The following is an 18199-nucleotide window of genomic DNA, read 5'->3' as shown; positions in this document are numbered from 1 at the left end:
CCCCTGGGTCAGAAATAACCCCTGGAGTAGGAAATGGAAACCCACTCCAGTATTCTTGCCTGGAAAATTCCATCAACAGAGGAGTCTGGTGGGCTATAGTCCACGAGGTCACAAAGAGTCAGACATGACTGAGTGACTCAGCATGCATGCATGTATATTGACATAGATCTGAAGAATTTTTGCAGAAAATTCTGTAATGTTTAATCAGAAACCATGAACATTATAATGCAGTTAAGTTTGTATAGGTCCTGACATGTTTAATTACAACAGCTAGGTGCTGATTAGTCACAAAGGGACTCAGTGACCCAGAAGACTAGAATGGATGGAATGAGACTATTACTGAACTCAGGTTCAGCTGCCCAATGCTCAAGAATCCAATACTGAGAAGACAAGAGTTGGGTAAATGGAAATACAGCTTTATAGAGGAAACTGGAAATTCTGGGGAGAAGGTGGACTCATATCTCAAAGAACCAATCCCCACTGCTGATCAGGGTCAAGAGGTTTTAAAGGGGAGTTTCAGGGGTGTATACATTCAGAAGAGCACAGTTATCTCTGACAGCTTGAAATTAGCTGTATGTTAGTCTGATCAGTGTCATCTTGACTGTTGTAAGTACAGATCACTGAATTCCAGGGCCAGTTTGTTCCCATTTCCTTGAGGCCAGTTCTTGGAACGGTGTTAAGGTGGAGCAGCGTGTGTCATGGTACAGTCTATAGTTAGCTTCTTCCACCTGGTGGAGGTTTCAGTGTCTACAAAACAGCTCAAAGAATATGGCTCAGAATATTATGTGTATCTCTTGAGGAGGAATTTAAGGTCCTTGATTTTGTTTAATACCTAAACTATTATTATTTTTGCTTGCTTGACTGCTTTCCTCTGTTTCTGAATTTTCTCACTAATCTGATTAAATTTATTCTTTGGAACTTGAGCATCCAGGAAGAGGTTTGTCCCAGGATGGCCCCATAGGGTTTTGCTCCTGTATAAGACAACCCTGAACCAAGTCTCTACCAGTCCAGAAAGATGCCTGGCAGCTGATGAGGTCAATAACTACCCTTAGCAAGGGTGGAAGACTGGAGAGAAAGCAGTGGCTTCTTCTCCTGTTTCGTCCTCTGCTAAATGTTCCCATTTCTCTCCTCTTTTCAGGTTTCTTTCACTATTTCTGATATTCAGTTCTCAAGCCTCACTGCTGTCTCTACCCATCCTCTTCTCAGTCCCTAGCTTTATTTTTCTAATTCTGGTTTTTCATCCAATCCTTAACCTTATTCTTGCTCCCTCTCCTGCATATAATGTCTTTATTACTTATTGAAAACCTTTCCCTCCCATCCTTCATCTTTTCCAAATCCTCTTCTTCTTATATGTTTGTCTTTATGCCTTCTTTTTTTTTTTTTTCCTTTAAGCCACCTTGGGTCCCACTTGTTGTCTCACTCTCTATTTGTTCACAAAAGAAAAGTCCACGTTTTCAGTATTCAATCTCAATTTGAGATTGATTATATTCTTAAATGTCATCTTGAGCTGTTTTAAATTTTCTCAAATTTTATTCCTTAGGATGGAAAAATAAAGGGCATTTCAATAGCAGTATATAAGTCTCATCATTTGAGATTGAAATAGTATTTTTTAAAAGGCAGAAGTGCCTATAAGTTGTTTTTTGGTTTGTTTCTTGCTTCTTTTTAAAAAAGACCAGTGATATTTACATATAGTTGGGCAAAGCATTATGAAAACATTCACATATTTAAATTATCTAGAAAATTAGAGTGAATTAGAAAAACAATAAATGTCTTCATGTATCTAAATTATGGTTTATGTAGAAGTACGTAGCTCTTCATAAAAAAAGAAATGTATATTTTCACTTAAGCACCAAAAATGTGGGAAGCTTTGGAGAAGCACTCTTATCAGGTAGGGCTTCCCAGGTGGTGCAGTGGTAAAGAGTCTGTCTGCCAATGCAAGAAATGCAAGAGACTCGAGTCGATCCCTGGGTTGGAAAGATTCCCTGGAGTAGGAAATGGTAACTCTCTCCAGTATTCTTGTCTGGGAAATTCCATGGGCAGAGGAGCCTGGTGGGCTAACAGTCCATGGGGTTGCAAAGACTCAGACATGACTGAGCGCACACACAAATTTTCAGGTAGGCTGCAGATACTAAAAGTCAGGGATTTGAGTTGTTTCACTGTCACTAGTAGGCAGTGGCAACTACACAGCTCATCTAATATGTACATTTACTATGTACAAAGTGCTTTCCTAGCATCTGTGAAAGAATTACAGTATAACCTTGAGTCTTAGCTTTCAAGTCAGCCCTCTGAGAGAGAGTGGCATTAGGCATGAATTTGATCTTCGAAACCCAAGTGCAAGAAACTTTCTTCTTCTGTCTCACATAACTCTGGCACTGGGCCACACTGACTAATATGTCAAGAAATTCAATCCGTTTCCAGTGCTATTGAGATGCTCACTGTAGAGATGCTCAGTATGACCCCCGTGGGTTATTTAAAGGCAGTGACTCCATTCCTTCCATGGCAAGAAGAGGAAAGGGACTTCTTTGATGAGGTTCCTGGGCATTGGGAAGGAGAAAAATGAAGATCTCCGTTATTCCAAGTCCTGAACAAACCCTCTCTTTCTCCATTTCCATTTCCTCCTCTTCAAACTTTGGGTGATCCTCTTCCTCTAGATAATTCAGTTGTACGGTCTCTGTAAACTAAGGCTCCTGAAAATAAGTCTCGTTTATTCTCCAGGGAATGTAGGCCCTCTTGGGGAGGGCCCAAAAAGGAAGAAAAAGAAAAAATCTTTCATGGGCCTTCTGTTGCTGTTGCTGCTGTTAAGTTGCCTCAGTCATGTCCGACTCTGTGCGACCCCAGAGATGGCAGCCCACCAGCAGATTTAAAATATTTTAATAGATTATCAAGCTGTATATGGATACTATGGGAAATTTATTGATGACAAGGTACATTGCATCTCACATTTGACATTCAATCATATAGCTTTTGTCAAATTCTAATTTTTCCAAAACTCATCTGTTATTTTCAAGTAAGTGAGAAACATATTTAAAAGCCTCTTACTGACTCAACACTCATCATGACGTACTGACTGATCTGTAGATTTACCAGGACACTAAAAATAAACTTTATGCCAAAATTTGATGCAGAGAAGTGGAACATAATACTCTTAAAATATAATTACAATTTTTGAGTAATGGGGTATTTTTTAAAAGAAATGTCTAGTTATCACGAAATATTCACCCTAGGGGAAGGGAACATCAGGTTTAATGTATCAACTCTTCATAAAGTGAACCTAAAGAGAGCTTTTACATCTCCACATGATGGCAACATTCAGATCTACGAAAATCATCCTTGCAATGAATATGATATGGAAACATTTCAAAAGAAGATGTGGGGCTCAATGCTTTAGACTAGAGCAGTGATTTTCCAACTTTGTTGTGTATACAAACCACCTGGAGATCTTGTTAAAATGCTGATTCTCATTCAGTAGGTCTAGGGTGGGGCCTGAGGGTTCCTCATTTCTATGAAGCTCCTTGATGATGTTGCTGCTGTAGGTTTGCTGACAACCCTGAGCAGCAAGATTTCATAGTTTCTGTAGTCAATGATGAAAAGTTGACTTTTTTTGCAATGTGAATATATCTTTTATACACAAATGACGTAGATTTTTGTTTTCGTTATTTTTTTTCCTTTCAAGGACTTTTGGACCTAAATTTAATTTTATTTTTAAAAAACTTTATTGATGGTGGTTAACCAGACCAATGAAAAATATAGGAAAATGGGGGCCAAAGTAGATCAGAGTCATGCATTGTGTGCTAAATATGGAAAACACTCAACACTATTTAATAGAAGTGGTTATGATAAAGTGTGTAGTAGTCACATACATGTAGAGCCAGGCTGATTGACTTGCTGTGACTTGAGACCCTTGGTATACCAGTTGGCTTCTGGTTTATGCTGGGAGACATGAGACAAGTTTTGAATATATGATTTTGATATACCAGTTGGACACTCAAGAGGAGATTTCAAATGAGTAGGACTTGGGTGGAACTCAGCAAAGAGATTGAGTCTGGATGTATAGATTTAGAGTGGGTGTGAAGTGAAAAGACAGCCTAGTTCACGTCCTAAAGAATACTAATATTTAAAGGAAGAAACAAAGGAATAATAGTCAACAAAAGATTTAGAGATTTATGAGAAAAATTGGGAAAATGAGTTTTCACTGAAGCTAGGTAAGAGTGTTGGCATGTAGTAGGTGCTTAACAAATGGTTGTTAAAACCAATAACAAATACACAGTAAAGAAACAAACAGAAAACCAGACTGAACTGGGTTTATGAATGCTCTGTACCAAGATCACTGGAATGTTTGATTTTCCTAAGCATATAGTCTTTAAAAATTTTATGTTATTATTTTTTAAATTTACCTTTTTTTATATTGGAGTATAGTTGAAACTCCAATACTTTGTCCACCTCATGCGAAGAGTTGACTCATTGGAGAAGACTCTGAAGCTGAGAGGGACTGGGGGCAGGAGGAGAAGGGGACGACAGAGGATGAGATGGCTGAATGGCATCACTGACTTGATGGACGTGAGTCTGAGTGAACTCTGGGAGTTAGTGATGGGCAGGGAGGCCTGGGGTGCTGCGATTCATGGGGTCGCAAAGAGTCGGACACGACTGAGCGACTGAACTGAACTGAACTGAACTGATAGTTGATTTGCAGTGTTGCATTAGTTTCAAGTGTATGGCAAAATGATTCAGTTACATATATACATATATCCTTTTTTCATATTTTTTCCCATATAGATTATTACAGAATATTGAGTAGAGTCCCCTGTGCCATACAGTAAGTCCTTGTTGGTTATCTAGTTTATATATAGTAGTGTGTATATGTTAATCCCAAACTCCTGATTTATCCCTCCCCCCACCTTTCCCTTTTGGTAACCATAAGCTTGCTTTTGAAGTCTGTGAGTCTGTTTATGCTTTGTAAACAAGTTCATTTGTATGATTTTTTAAGATTCTACATATCAGTGCTATCATGTGTTTGTCTTTCTCTGCTTGACTTACTTCACTTAGTATGGCAAGCTCTAGGTTCATCCACATTGCTGCAAATGGCATTATTTCATTCTCTTTATGGCTAAAATTCCATTGTATATATGTGCTACCTCTTCTTTATCCATTTCTCTGTTGATGGACATTTAAGTTATTTCCATGTCTTAACCATTATAAATAGTATCCTAAGCATATTCTTTTATATGTTTTTTCTATCAAAGGCTATCTTCTCTGCCTGGAATAGCCTTCATTCTCCTTCCACTTTTTGTGATCTCTGCCTCTGCTGCCTACTCCCTCTTGTGTTTGCACACACTGTCTCTGGTCCTGGGACATCAGTGATACTCTTTTACTTCTGGCTCCCCTTGTGGACCTGGATGAGTGCTTCTCAACCTTTCCAAGCCCTGTGTGCCAACACTGTCTCTGACCAATAAGCTGGTATGCAGCTGGACTAGAAAGCCCTCATCCCGTAAGGAACTGTAGCAACTGATTGAAACCAAAGGGGGAGAAAATATTTGCTGATAGCTGACGTTAGTATTTCCTTTTCACTATGATGCTATATATGATGGTGGCTGGTGGAGTCCAAGTTCCAGATGAACCATGACATGTGACCCTGACAGACCCTGTATGTGACCAGAAGAAGCTGTTGTTGTTTTGTTGCTAAGTTGTGTCTGACTCTTTGTGACCCCATGGACTGCAGCATGCCAGGCTTCCCTGTCCTTCACCATCTCCTGGAGTTTGCTCAGACTCATGTCCATTGTTTCAGTGATGCTGTCTAACCACCTCATCCTCTGCCACTCCCTTCTCCTTTTGCCTTCAGTCTTTCCCAATGAGTCGGCTCTTTGCATCAGGTGGCCAAAGGATTGGAGCTTCAGCTTCAGCGTTAGTCCTTCCAGTGAATATTCAGAGTTGATTTCCTTTTGGACTGACTGGCTTGATTTCTTTGTAGTCCAAAGGACTCTCAAGAGGACTCCCTGGTTAGGTGGTTAAGATTCCACATTCCAAAGCAAGGGGTGCAGGTTCGATCCTTTGTCGGGGAACTCAGATCCCACTTGCTTCTCAGCCCAAAAACCAAAGCATAAAACAGAAACAATATTGTAATAAATTCAAGAAAGACTTAAAAAATGGTCCACATTAAAAAAATATTATTAAAAAGTGGACTAGAGGCAGTGGAGAGCAGAGGTGTTTACAAGATGAGCTGAGAGTCAGGCTGCCTGGATTTGAATCCCATTCTGCCATTCACAAATTATTCAGTCTAAGAAAGGTTATATAACTTCTTCACATCTCAGTTTTCTCCTCTGTAAATGGGGACGGAACACATAGCATAGTTCTTGGTCAATATGACATGTTAAAGAAATGGTGGCAAAACCAATCAAACATATGAACACACATACAGGCACACATAATGTTTCATAAGTTAGGTGTGCAGATGGGATCTGATGCTAAAGGAGGTTGATCAGGAGCAATGAGCTGGGCTTCTCAAAAAAAAAAAAAAAAGGACTGTAGATGGGGCAGAGGTGGGCAGAAAAGCTAATCAGTCCACTTTGGGGAGAATTAACGTGATGCACTTTTGGACACTAAGATGATGAAATGATGTTTGTCAGAGGAATGTGGGCTTGACATATTCTCCAGTATGGAGTGGAATAATGAAATCTAAGTCACTTATATTATTTTAACCACTTTTCCTATTATCCAGTGATGGTCATGCTATTGTTTTTGGACACAGAGTGTTTTTTTCCCCCCTTTGTAAATGGATCTCTAAGACCTCTAACCTCATCTGTACCTTCTTGTAATATGAGCTCACCCTTTTAAACAATATCAAGGAAATGAAAATTTCTAGTGGTATTTAGTGTTCAGAATCAGTCCCTGAAGGATGCCAGCTGGGGGATAAAGGATCAGTCAGATACCATAATATCAGTCAAGATGGATAATCACTGAAAATCTAAGAAATTATCATCTGAGAAACTTATTTGCAGACAAATGTCCTTATCAACATCAGGCCTTATTTTCAAGATTCAAATCATGTATTATTGAGTAGCACAATGCCAGTCTAAATGGAATATTTTCTAGCTTAAGTTTTATTGACTTCAATTTGTTGGTTGTAATTACTAACTTTTTATTTTTTGATGTTCGAGTGCTGACATGCTTGGGGAAAGAGGGCCGGGGAATTGAACCACAGTGGCGATTGCACAGCAAGGAAATCAGCAGAAGAGGAAAATTAAATGCCAGGCGATGGTGTGAAGTCAGCAGTGAGGGGAATGAGTGGGGGGAAAGAGTTAAATTTTCAAGTGATTTAGCAAATGATGTTAAGAAAAGTGCCACACCATTGTTTCAGTTTTTTCTAATATAACAAGCCATAGTTGATCATTTTTTGTACTCATGTAAGAAAACCTCTTTAGAGAAAATTTTCATTGTCCTAAGGAACTCATTGCAAAATTGTTTTGTTTAAAAGAATACTTAGAGGCTTAGCACGCACACACACAGAGACAGATATCATTTTGAAATCCAACTGCTTGAAAACTGTTGAGAAGGTATCAGAGAAGCATCTTTTACTCTGGAATTTTGGACTGAGCAGAATTTTCAGAAGTGGACAGAGCCATTTACTTCTCTTTTCTCCTTCTGAGAGGTGTTGAGAATGTATATTGGAAGCAAAAAGAAAAAAAAAAGAGTCTTCTCCTGGTCAGTTCTAACCTGTCTTTTTCTCGTGTCTTTTGCAATCCTATCCCAAAGCCTTCACTGCCTGAGTAAAAATAAAGAGAGTTCCCTTTTTAATTTTCCATCACCTTTTAAAAACTTTCCTAAGCAAACATATATTTGAGCTTGTAAATAATATTAAGTATACATTTATTTATTTTTCTGGGTTCTTGTGTTAAAATTGTTTCTTTTCTATGGCTTTAGTTTCTGCTGGATCCAGTCATTCTTTCATCGTCCACCTATCCATTCCTTTGTTCATTCATTCTGGACCCCTACACCCCTGAGGATCTATGAGAACATAATGCAATTTCCTGCTGATAATTAGTGACTTTCTCAAGTTGTTCTGATGTGAGAACCCCAACTAGACATATATTCGTTACAAATAGTCTGTGTAAAAAGCATGGGGGAGCGATGGTCTTTGATTTAATATTATTCTGCCTGTGGCAGGTTTCTAAAATGAAGTACCTGTCAGTCGACTGCCCATCCTCCTCGCTTGTACAAATTGAGTGGTTTACACGTTGAAGGAAGGAGGAAGTGAGAGGCAATCTGTGGATGGTGTTCAGTGTTCATTTCCTTTTCTCCCTCATTTTTCATGTGTCAGCTTAATATCATTTCTTTAGGGAAGCCTGCCCAACACCTCCCTACCCCCACTCCCTCCAGATGAGTTACTCCGTTACTCTTAGCAGCCCCTACTTCTTTTTCACAGCAGTTATTACAGTTGCAGTTAAATGTTTATTTGGGTGATTGTTTACTTAATGCCTGTCTTTTCCATCTGACCATATGCTCCATGGGGGCGGGGGGACCATGTGTTGTTTACAGCCCTCTCCCCAGAGCCTGTCATGGAGGCTGGCACATAGTGGTAGCTAATTTGTTGACTGAATTAATCAAAAAGTAACCATTAAAAAGACATTAAATTTAATTTAACCACTAACCAGAAAAAGTGTGTGTATTGAATTAACCTTTTTAATTTGTGTTTGATACTGCATATGCACTGATTATCATTTTCTAAAAATCACAGCATGCTGAAACGTGAGAAAATTAGAAAAAAAATATGGCGTTCACTTTTTTTTCAAAATAAGGGAAAATTGAAGATCAGGAGAAACCATAAACTAGAGGAACTATAGAATTAGTTGAAATGTTAAAGTCCCTTCCCCCAAAAGTGAAGGTTTTAAATCTAATTTGCTCTTAGAACTTGAATAAATATATGCAGGGTAGTTAGGCTTAAAAATTTCCACACTACTAGTGACTTGATAGATTATAATCACTCTTTCCCCTAGGAGCTGCTGTGCTTTCTCATTGTAAAAAGTAATTAGCAGATGTAAAATAAAAGTTTATTAATCTTACAGGATATAATTATTGTTGTTTGTATGTAAATTCTTTCATGTTCGTGGATTGCTTATCTTTCATTTTAAATAAACAGGTTAGAAGTCAAATGTCATTACTAATTTGATTAAAACCAATACAATTCTATTTTTAAAAAGAAACAACAACAAAGAAAACAGAGCCTTACTTATTTTTCAAAAGATAATGCTAACTTAATTGGCCTAATTTTAGGGTTGGAATTCCCAGTAGCCAAACCAAAATTCCTAATGCAGATAATCTGCCAAAAGTATTTGAAATATCAAGTTAAAAAAAAACAAACATGGAATATAACACAGGAAACTGCATATCTGCAGCACCATTTGTCAATTTATTTCAAATGTCTGATGTTCAATGATGAATGAGGCCGGGGATGGATAGCTTCTGCTTGCCTAGCCCATCCACCTTCTCTTATTCGGTCTCTTCTCTCTCCTAGGAGGCAACTCTGTCCAGACAATGTCAACTGGTTCTTTGACTCCTTGGTTTCTAGTGGATTCTGTCAAGGGGAGAGCCAGCAGGAAGTCAGGGAGGGCAGAGAGTTCAGGATATAATTTCCTGGCTCCCTCCCTGAGGGGTTGCTAGGGGCTGGTTGTGTCCCTCCCCTCCAGGGATTAGGGGAGAGGTCACTGCTCCTCTCAGATGGCATCTGTCTGTGACTCCTCCTGACTCCTCCTGGCTTTTATAACTGCTCCTGCCTCTGGTTTTTAGGGTGCAAGGGTAGTAGCTGCCTTCTTCTGACTTTGCTGGATTATGGCTTTCCATTGCTTTCTCTCTAAACTGCCTCTGCCTTGGAAATAGCCCCCTTATTAACCTCCCTAAATTACCCAAATTCAAGGGTACTCTTTGTTTTTTTCACTTCCCAGATTCACACAGTACCCTTGAAAAAGCACTCATACAGTACCCTTGATAAATGCACCCTTTAAAACGTGGTGCTAGTGGTAAAGAACCTGCCTGCCAGTGCAGGAGATGCAAGAGATGTGGGTTTGACCTCTGGATTGGGATGATCCCCTGGAGAAGGGAATGGCAACCCACTCCAGTGTTCTTGCCTGGAGAATCCCATGGACAGAGGAACCTGATGGGCTATGGCCCATAGGGTCACAAAGATTGGACACGACTGAGGCGACCTTAGCATGCACACAAAACTCAGTAGAATAAATCCAAGTGAATTACAAAAACCAAGATATGACATTGTGTAAAGCATATGTCTACTCTCAGGTGTACAAATATGTATAAAAATGCATTCTTCATGTTTTAAAGAAAGTGTGCCTCCTGTGACTTGGTCTTCATATTTGCCTGTGAAATTTCAGATTCAGCATCAGCAGAAAACCATATTTGAATTCTTTATCTAATAATGAGAATGAATTGACATTGTCTCTTTCTTCTCTGGTTGGCTTGGTTATGGGTGTTGTGAGAGGTAAGGTGTGTATCCTGGCTCATAACAGAATTACAGTCGCAACTTTAAATGTATGAACCATCTCTCTATACTCAGCTGTGTTGACTGACCACAGGCCCTTTTAGTGTGCGTGTGTAGATAGATTTTGCTCACTCTGAATGAGCTGATGTTGGGCAGGTGGATAACATCACACCTCAATGAAATCATTCTCTCTCTCTCCGTGGCCTCCACAATTTCCCATTTCAAAAGACCACCTCTCCTTTTCTATTTCTAAGCCCCACCATGCATCAGGGGCTTCCCAGGAGGCTCAGTGGTAAAGAATCCATCTGCTAGTATAGGAGATACAAGTTTAATCCCTGGATTGAAAAGATCCCCTGGAGAAGAAAAGGGCAACCTACTCCTGTATTTTTGCCTGGAGAATCCCATGGGCAGAGGAACCGGGGAGGCTACAGTCCATGGGGTTGCAAAGAGTCAGACCCGACTGAGCACGCACGCACATACACACACACACACTGTGCCTCAGAGCGCAACAGCTAGTGTCCTTTTCTGAATCAGTGGCGAAGATTCAGTTGAGAAGATGGTCATGGACTCATTTCACCTTTGGCATTAGCTTGTACAAATAGGAAGCTTGCTCTCTATCCATTGTGTGGGTAAGATTTCTTTGAGCAGGTCCTGGTTTGGGAGGGTATTAGAGTTTCAAAAACAAACTCAGGATAGTCATCCTTCTTTATTTCTCTGCATGTAGGCGCCACATTTCTTTCTCCTTTTCCCTCTTTTTTCATTTTCATGAAGCTGAGAGGCACATGAAAGCTCAGGGCAGCGTGAGGAGGGGAAGGTCAACACTGAACTGAACTTCTAGCTCTGGCTCCTCATTTTTATCCAATTTCTGATTATATACTCATGTTTTGCCACAAGCAACTAGTAGTTTTAGTACCAGAGAGTAGTTAGGTCTGAAAAGACAAAGTTGATAGCTATAATCATTATGCTTTTCTGGACCAGGTTCTGCAGCAGCAACAAATCCATCCCAAGACCAGGTGGCAGGAAGCTGTCATAGCGATGGCGGCTGTTCCTAAGAGCAGCATCAGTGAGAAAGTGCTCAGGCAAGCACTACCCCCTGAGGAAGAGCACAGCTTCAAGCTGATCTTTCACTGGTGAAAACCAATGACACTATTGAATGGCACTAAGAGCACACCCTGCCAACTGCCTTCACCACTAAGGTTGACAATCAATGGATGAGGTTGTTTGTAGAGATGAAAAAGCACAAAAGCCTTGTTGGTAATTGATGGTGAAGATGTGGGTGACTCAGGTCTTAAATTGTCTTCTGTTTGCAAATCTGTTCTCAGATGTATGTGAGTTTCTTGCAGGAAGACTTACATTTCCTATGATCCTGAGGGACTTCCCCTGAGCTGTGCTTTAGGGCTCATTGCTTGTTAGGGGTGTCTTGGCCTCCTCGTGGATCTTCGGCAAGCCAGAAACTGGGAGAAATGCATGTGGGAGAAATGCACTGGGAGAAATGACATAAAATGCATGTCATTTTGAGCAGTCACAGAAAGTTTAAAACTTACCATAGTATTTTAATGTGCAAACAGCAGGGAACATTTAAAAGGCACCTGAAGGGGAACTGCCATCTTCTTGTGCTGTGAAAGAATATATATGGTGCCTAAAAGCCTCTTGGCCCCTTTATATCTCTGTAACATCCTGTCTCACCCTGCCAGTCATGTGGAATTAGATTCACTGACTTCAGTGGGGAGAGGCACTGTTCATCTGAGGAAGCTGTACGCATTCTCAACCCTGTCTAGAAAGTGTAGAAAGCAATGGGCATGAGGCTTGGGGAAGAAATAGGGCTTGGCTGGGCCAGGGAACAGAAGAGAATCTAGTGAGTCAAGTGAGAGAGGGGAAAAGGAGGTCAGAGACAGAGTCATGGATCCTGTGAACAGAGGCTTAGGCTTTAGTTGAATATCCCTGGGGGGAAATGAAGGGCTTTCAGCAAAATTTTGATATTATCTGATTTAGAAAAAAAAAATCAGTTTGGTTGTTTGTGTAGAATGGATTTGAGAAGGGCAGAAATGGAAGTAACAAGACCATAATCAGGTGGTTTTAGGAATCAGATATCACAGTGGATTGGACTAGGGTGTGCTGTTTTGCTTTACCATCCCTAGGTGATGGCCTGAGATGGCTAATTGAACATTTGATTCTGTCCAAATTCTGCCCAGCAGGAAGAAGGGGCGGGGCATGAGAAAGAACTGCTCTTTCCCTTTAAGGATACGTTTTCAGAAGTTACACTCACCACTATACTAAAGATCATAGCTGCAAAGAAGGCTGGGAAATGTAGGTTTCTTCTAAGTGGCCAAGTCCTACATAAAAATTTGGGGTTCTATCTGCAAGAAGTAGAAAACAGACACTAGAGGACAGTAATATCTGCTAACTTCTATTTAAAAAGAAAATATATATATATGTTTGCTATTTTAAGCAAAATATCTAAGAAACTATACATGAATTTCTTTTGAAATAGAAGTTTTGCCTCCTTGAGATCTACATTAAACTTTTGGATTATTATGTCGGTCCAAGATTCACAGCCTATCTAGCTAAATGTGGATCAAGTAATTGGTTTTAGTCACAGCTGGGCAAACACCAGATAACTTCCCAGATGCATGTCCATCTGTTAAGAAGAGAATTGGAAAGAATTCAGCATGGGCTTGAGGTCAGAATGGTGCCTCCTTCTCCCGCACCACAGTTCATCCTTGGGACCTGCTTCTGCCTAAGCCTGGGCTGTGTGTGGGTATGTTGAGAATGAAGGCAGAGCGTGATCCACTCTTGCCCAGTAAACTTGGAACTCTGACCTCTCATTCACATTCTCCTCCCCTTTGGGGAGAATAAATAAGAGACAGAGGTCTAGGGAGGAGACATATACTCTGGAACTCCCCAAGAGGAGTAAGGTTGGGGTGGGGATCTCTTCTTTCTGAGCGGAAGTGTAAATATAGTGGAGATAAAAACAATTATCAAAAAAGCGGAAGCTAATTATTTTTAAATTTAGTGGATAATTGCTTTACAATGTTGTATTGGTTTCTGCCATATAACAATGTGAATCAGCCATAAATATACATATATCCCCTCCCTCTTGAGCCTCCGTCCAACCCCCACCCCATCTCACCCATCTAGGTCATCACAGAGCACCAAGCTGAGCTCCTTATGTTATACAGAAACTTTAACCAATTTTAAAAGAGGGGTATGGTCATGGGTATTTTGAGTTGTACAATTAATTGCCTTAAATATGCTTTGTCTGGGTAATGGATATATGGCCTTATTTTAAGCACCCATCATATTCTTATGAAATCTCAGCACAAGGAAAATAAGAGAGGAAAAAAGGCAAAAAGACAGGTGTTTAAAAATGAGGCAGTTTGATGCCTTAAGGCACTGAAAGAGAAAGGGAAGGAAAACATCCTGTAAGAAAGGTGATGGAGGAGGTTGGGAGGGGGAGTGGATGGAGAAAGGTTAGGAGGTTGTGGCAGGGCTGAGGTTGGGGAGGCAGGGCAGTGGGTGTCCCCTCCCCAGAGACCTGGAAGAGTGGGGGCACGGGTGGGCTTCCAGCACACTCATGGGATAATAGAAGAGAGGTTAATAAAAGGACCATTCATAAGGTGTGGGCCCAGGTAAAGGCCCCAAGTCAGGATGGAGCATGCTCAGGAACTAGCAACTGTGGGAAGACCTGGAGGTCCAAGGGCAGTGACTCGTCACAGGACCCTGGTGAGGGCCTCAGAGGCTGGTGAGGATGCCAGTAGGGAAACACCAAGTCAGGGTGAGGGAAAGAGATGGAGGCATCAATGCTCTGACTGCTGGCTTCTCCTGCCTTCCCACCTCCTGGAGGTGCCTCCCACTGGGCAAATTCGACTGAAAGCCTGAGGCTAGGGAGCCTAGGTGAGACAGTCACAAAGCAACCTCCTAGTACATACAGCAGGATAGAGAAGGATCGAGAAGGACAAATGAAGAGCCCGCATGGTATTTTGGTGGAATGTCAGGTAAGGGGCTGTTGGAAAGAAGCTATATCAAAATCCCTGCCACAGTTTTTGAGTAATTAATTGCTTTCAAACATTCATTAAACACCTGTTCTGTTAGGGACTAGTGACATCAAATAAGTCAGACAGAGACTTTGTCTCTTTGGGACTCCTAAGCCAGCACACGATTGTGGTTCTTATCGCAGATGATGGAGACTGTGGGATGAGGGACAGCAAAAGGCAGCTCTGCCTGGGAGAAGGCTTCCTGGCAGGAGGGGATGGACGGATGGGCGGAATGATGCTTGAAGTACAGTTAATTTACAACATTGTGTTTGTTTCAGGTGTATGGCAAAGTGAGTCAGTTATACATACCCATACGTTCATTCTTTTTTTTTAGATTATTTTCCCATTATAGGTCATTATAGAATATTGAGTAATTTCTCTGTGATATACAGTAGGTCCTTGTTGGTTGTCTGTTTTATACATGGTAGTGTGTGTATGTTAATTGCCACCTTTTGAGCTGGATGTTCCATCTGCGCAGAAGGTGAAGGTGTCTCTTTTCACAGAAGCAGCATGGGCAGGATTACAGGCATCATCAGGGCTGACAGTGAAGGCATGAAGCTGGGAAGGAGGGTGGGACAGTGTCTGATACCAGGGCTTCAGGTGCCAGTTTGATGAGTTGGGATATTACCCTTTGAATGGGCAAATGGAAGTTAACAGAGGCTTACAAGGGATGTACATCTTGAAAAGGATGAACTGATGCAGAATGCTTTCCACACCTGTTTTCTTAGTATTCTCCTTTTCCGTCTCATTTCCTTCTTTTTCCTCTATGCCTCTCTCACCATATTTTTTGTTGTTATTCTGTTTCTGGAAACTGAAATATCCAGAGTGAAAGGATTAGTTAGAATGGATTCAGTGTAGGAAAAAAAATATCCCAGGTTAAAAAAAAAATTCCCACTTCAGTTGCCAGTAGGGGTTTAATTTGAGGCAATGGAAATACTGAGGATGCCAACACAGAAATTAAATTGCTTCATGAGCCAGTGCTTAGTGGTTGGCCACAATAAAGTAAAAATGAGATGTTACTCCATGACAACTCGAAAAGATGTCTTGAAATATGATCAGTATTCAAGATGCCTTATTGTAGGCTGAATATGAATACATAGCATGAATTGAACGAATGAAAATACAAACACATACTCTCACATTACTTTTCTGCACATTGGTCAGCAAAGAGAAAATTCTTTCAGACTTTGGGGAGAAAGTCCTTTGCCTAATTATTCAAACAACCATTTCTTATCTGCACTTTTATTTTATATACCCTTTACACCTGTTTAATTAATCCTAAACATGATGCTGACTGCTAATTAAACAGCCCTGAAAGTGACTGACTGAAGGTAGTAATTTGAGATAATTAGTTTTGGTTTCAAACACTCAATTTTCACACTTTGTGCTCATTTTTAGAAAGGGGTGGCTCATTATTATAGGCAGGGTGTGGACTGTGTAGGGCATTTTACTGCTGGACTCTGAGTAGCTGAGGAAGTAGAAGGATTATTATACATCCTGATAGGCCAGTGTAATGGTATAGCACTATGGAATTTGCCATAGAATGCTCCCTGTTCCCTCCTACACATGTGCGAGCATACACACACAGAATTCCTTCCAAAATGAAGCTCAGGCTGTTGGATCTTTTTCACTAGAACATAGAAACACACATGATCTTGATCTTTGGGAAACATCTCTAGTAAAGGGTAGACCTCACTGAATCATCCATTATCTCTTTCCCAGGTCCTCTGGAAGTAACCAAGAAGGGCAACATTTGGTGTGTGGTTAGAGATTTGGATGGATGTCCTTGCTAAGTATTTATGTACTCGAAAGCACACAGCCTAATCAAGGGGACAATCTATCAAGAGGTGACTGGTATATCTGGCAGAGAATGCAAAGGAACAAAAAGGACACAGGTCAAGAGTGGTTTTCACGGTCCCACAATATTGACAGGCAAGTTGGTAAGGTCCTACTAGGAGGACAGGACCCAGAAGAATTGGGTGTGAAACAGACTAAATCATTGTAGGTAATATAGATAGATGCAGGCTGCTGCTGCTGCTGCTGCTAAGTCGCTTCAGTCGTGTCCGACTCTGTGCGACCCCAGAGATGGCAGCCCACCAGGCTCCCCCATCCCTGGGATTCTCCAGGCAAGAACACTGGAGTGGGTTGCCATTTCCTTCTCCAAGATGCAGGTTACTCAGAAGCCAAACAAGTTCTTCAGCACCCTGGAGAGCTCCAAGCACAGTCTTCTGGGTAAGGAGGCTTTTACCTTAGGATGTTCAGTGTCACTTCACTGGCCACCAATAATGGAGGAGGACTCTCCAGACCTACAAAAGGTCTGGATACAGATGTTGAGGGCTTTTTCAAGATGTCAAGAGGAAACTTGTAACCTCCTTGTGGATTGGGGATTGTCTGGTCAGGGGGTGGTAGGTGATGCATGGTTCCCAGAGTGTGTAGCTCTGTGCAGGAAGATGAAACAGCAGCCCACTAAACACCAGAGCCCTGACATTAGCTGCAAGATCTGACAGAGAGCAGAGTTAACAGTTTTTATGTATGAGTCAGACCTGCATCTTCAACCAAGCATCCTGAGTTAGGGCATCGTAGAGTCATTTTGACCTCTGGATTTTCACATCACAGATGAGGGTACACATCTCTTAAACTCCAGATCCCACAATAGTGTTGCCCACTTTTTAGTTGCTCTCATTCATTTCACAGGAACCTCAGAAGAAACACGTCAAAGACTGAGCTCATCATTTTTGTCTTCCAAATCTCCTCTTGTTCTTCTGCCTTGAAAAATATCAAACATCATCTACTCAGATACCAAAGCCATAGAACTGAGAATCATTTCCCATTTTCCGTACACCTTTCTTGGTCTTTTAGATACTCACAGGTTCTACACCCTTCCTTTCTTCCCACCTGCTACTGCCTTAGTTCAGTTTATTTTATATTTTCTTACATAGATTTCTATAGTAGTTTTCTAACTGGAACTAGTAGGCAACTTCTTATGTCTTCCCTTTAATTCAGTGTATCTCTGAATTATGGGTCCACTGGCATCAGATTGTTCTGGAGGACATATTAAAATGAAGATTCCTAGATGTCTAGACAGACTAAGTCAGAATTTTTGGGCATGGGGCTGCCCAGGTGGACACGGAAATGTGAGGGTTTCTACACTTCCCAATGCTGCCAATGTGATCTTTCTAAAACAAAATTTCTGTTGTGCCACTCCCTCGGTTACAGTCATGCTGTGCCTCCTCATGACCTTGGTGATAAAGTCCACACTCCTTGTCATACCTGAGGAACCCTTCATCCTCTGGTTTCTGTCTAGCTCTGAAGTTATACTTCCTGATGTTCCTCCCTTGATATTCTACTTTCCCACTGCGAGAAACGCTGCAACACCATACCCTCTCTTGACTCTGCCTTTGGGCATGCTGTTTCCTGTGGCTGAAATGTCTTTCCCCATGTTTTTGCCGGATTTCCTGCATCTTCTGTGCTTGGTCTAGCCTGCATGTCCCTCTGCCATGCTTCTTTAACACCCCTGAGTTCTTCTGCCCTGACACTTTTCATAGAGTAAGACTCTTCACTTGTATATAGGAGTGAATATTGCATTTCAAACCCCTTTAGGGGTAGATTTGTGGCATGCAGTTAATTTGCTACTCAGCTTGAAATTATTTAGGAGAAACAGCATATCTCTAATTTCAGATAT

At 41.0% G+C, this 18199-nt stretch overlaps 1 protein-coding gene across 2 annotated transcripts in view; it reads left to right on the top strand.

The window, feature by feature from the left end:
• The window catches only part of GRM8 (glutamate metabotropic receptor 8), an 883624-nt gene that overhangs the window by 132795 nt on the left and 732630 nt on the right, over window positions 1-18199 (top strand). The window lies entirely within an intron of this gene.

This window comes from Ovis canadensis, chromosome 4 (genome assembly GCF_042477335.2).
Source record: "Ovis canadensis isolate MfBH-ARS-UI-01 breed Bighorn chromosome 4, ARS-UI_OviCan_v2, whole genome shotgun sequence".
Taxonomy (NCBI): domain Eukaryota; kingdom Metazoa; phylum Chordata; class Mammalia; order Artiodactyla; family Bovidae; genus Ovis; species Ovis canadensis.
This window is presented reverse-complemented; position numbering and strand designations above follow the sequence as displayed.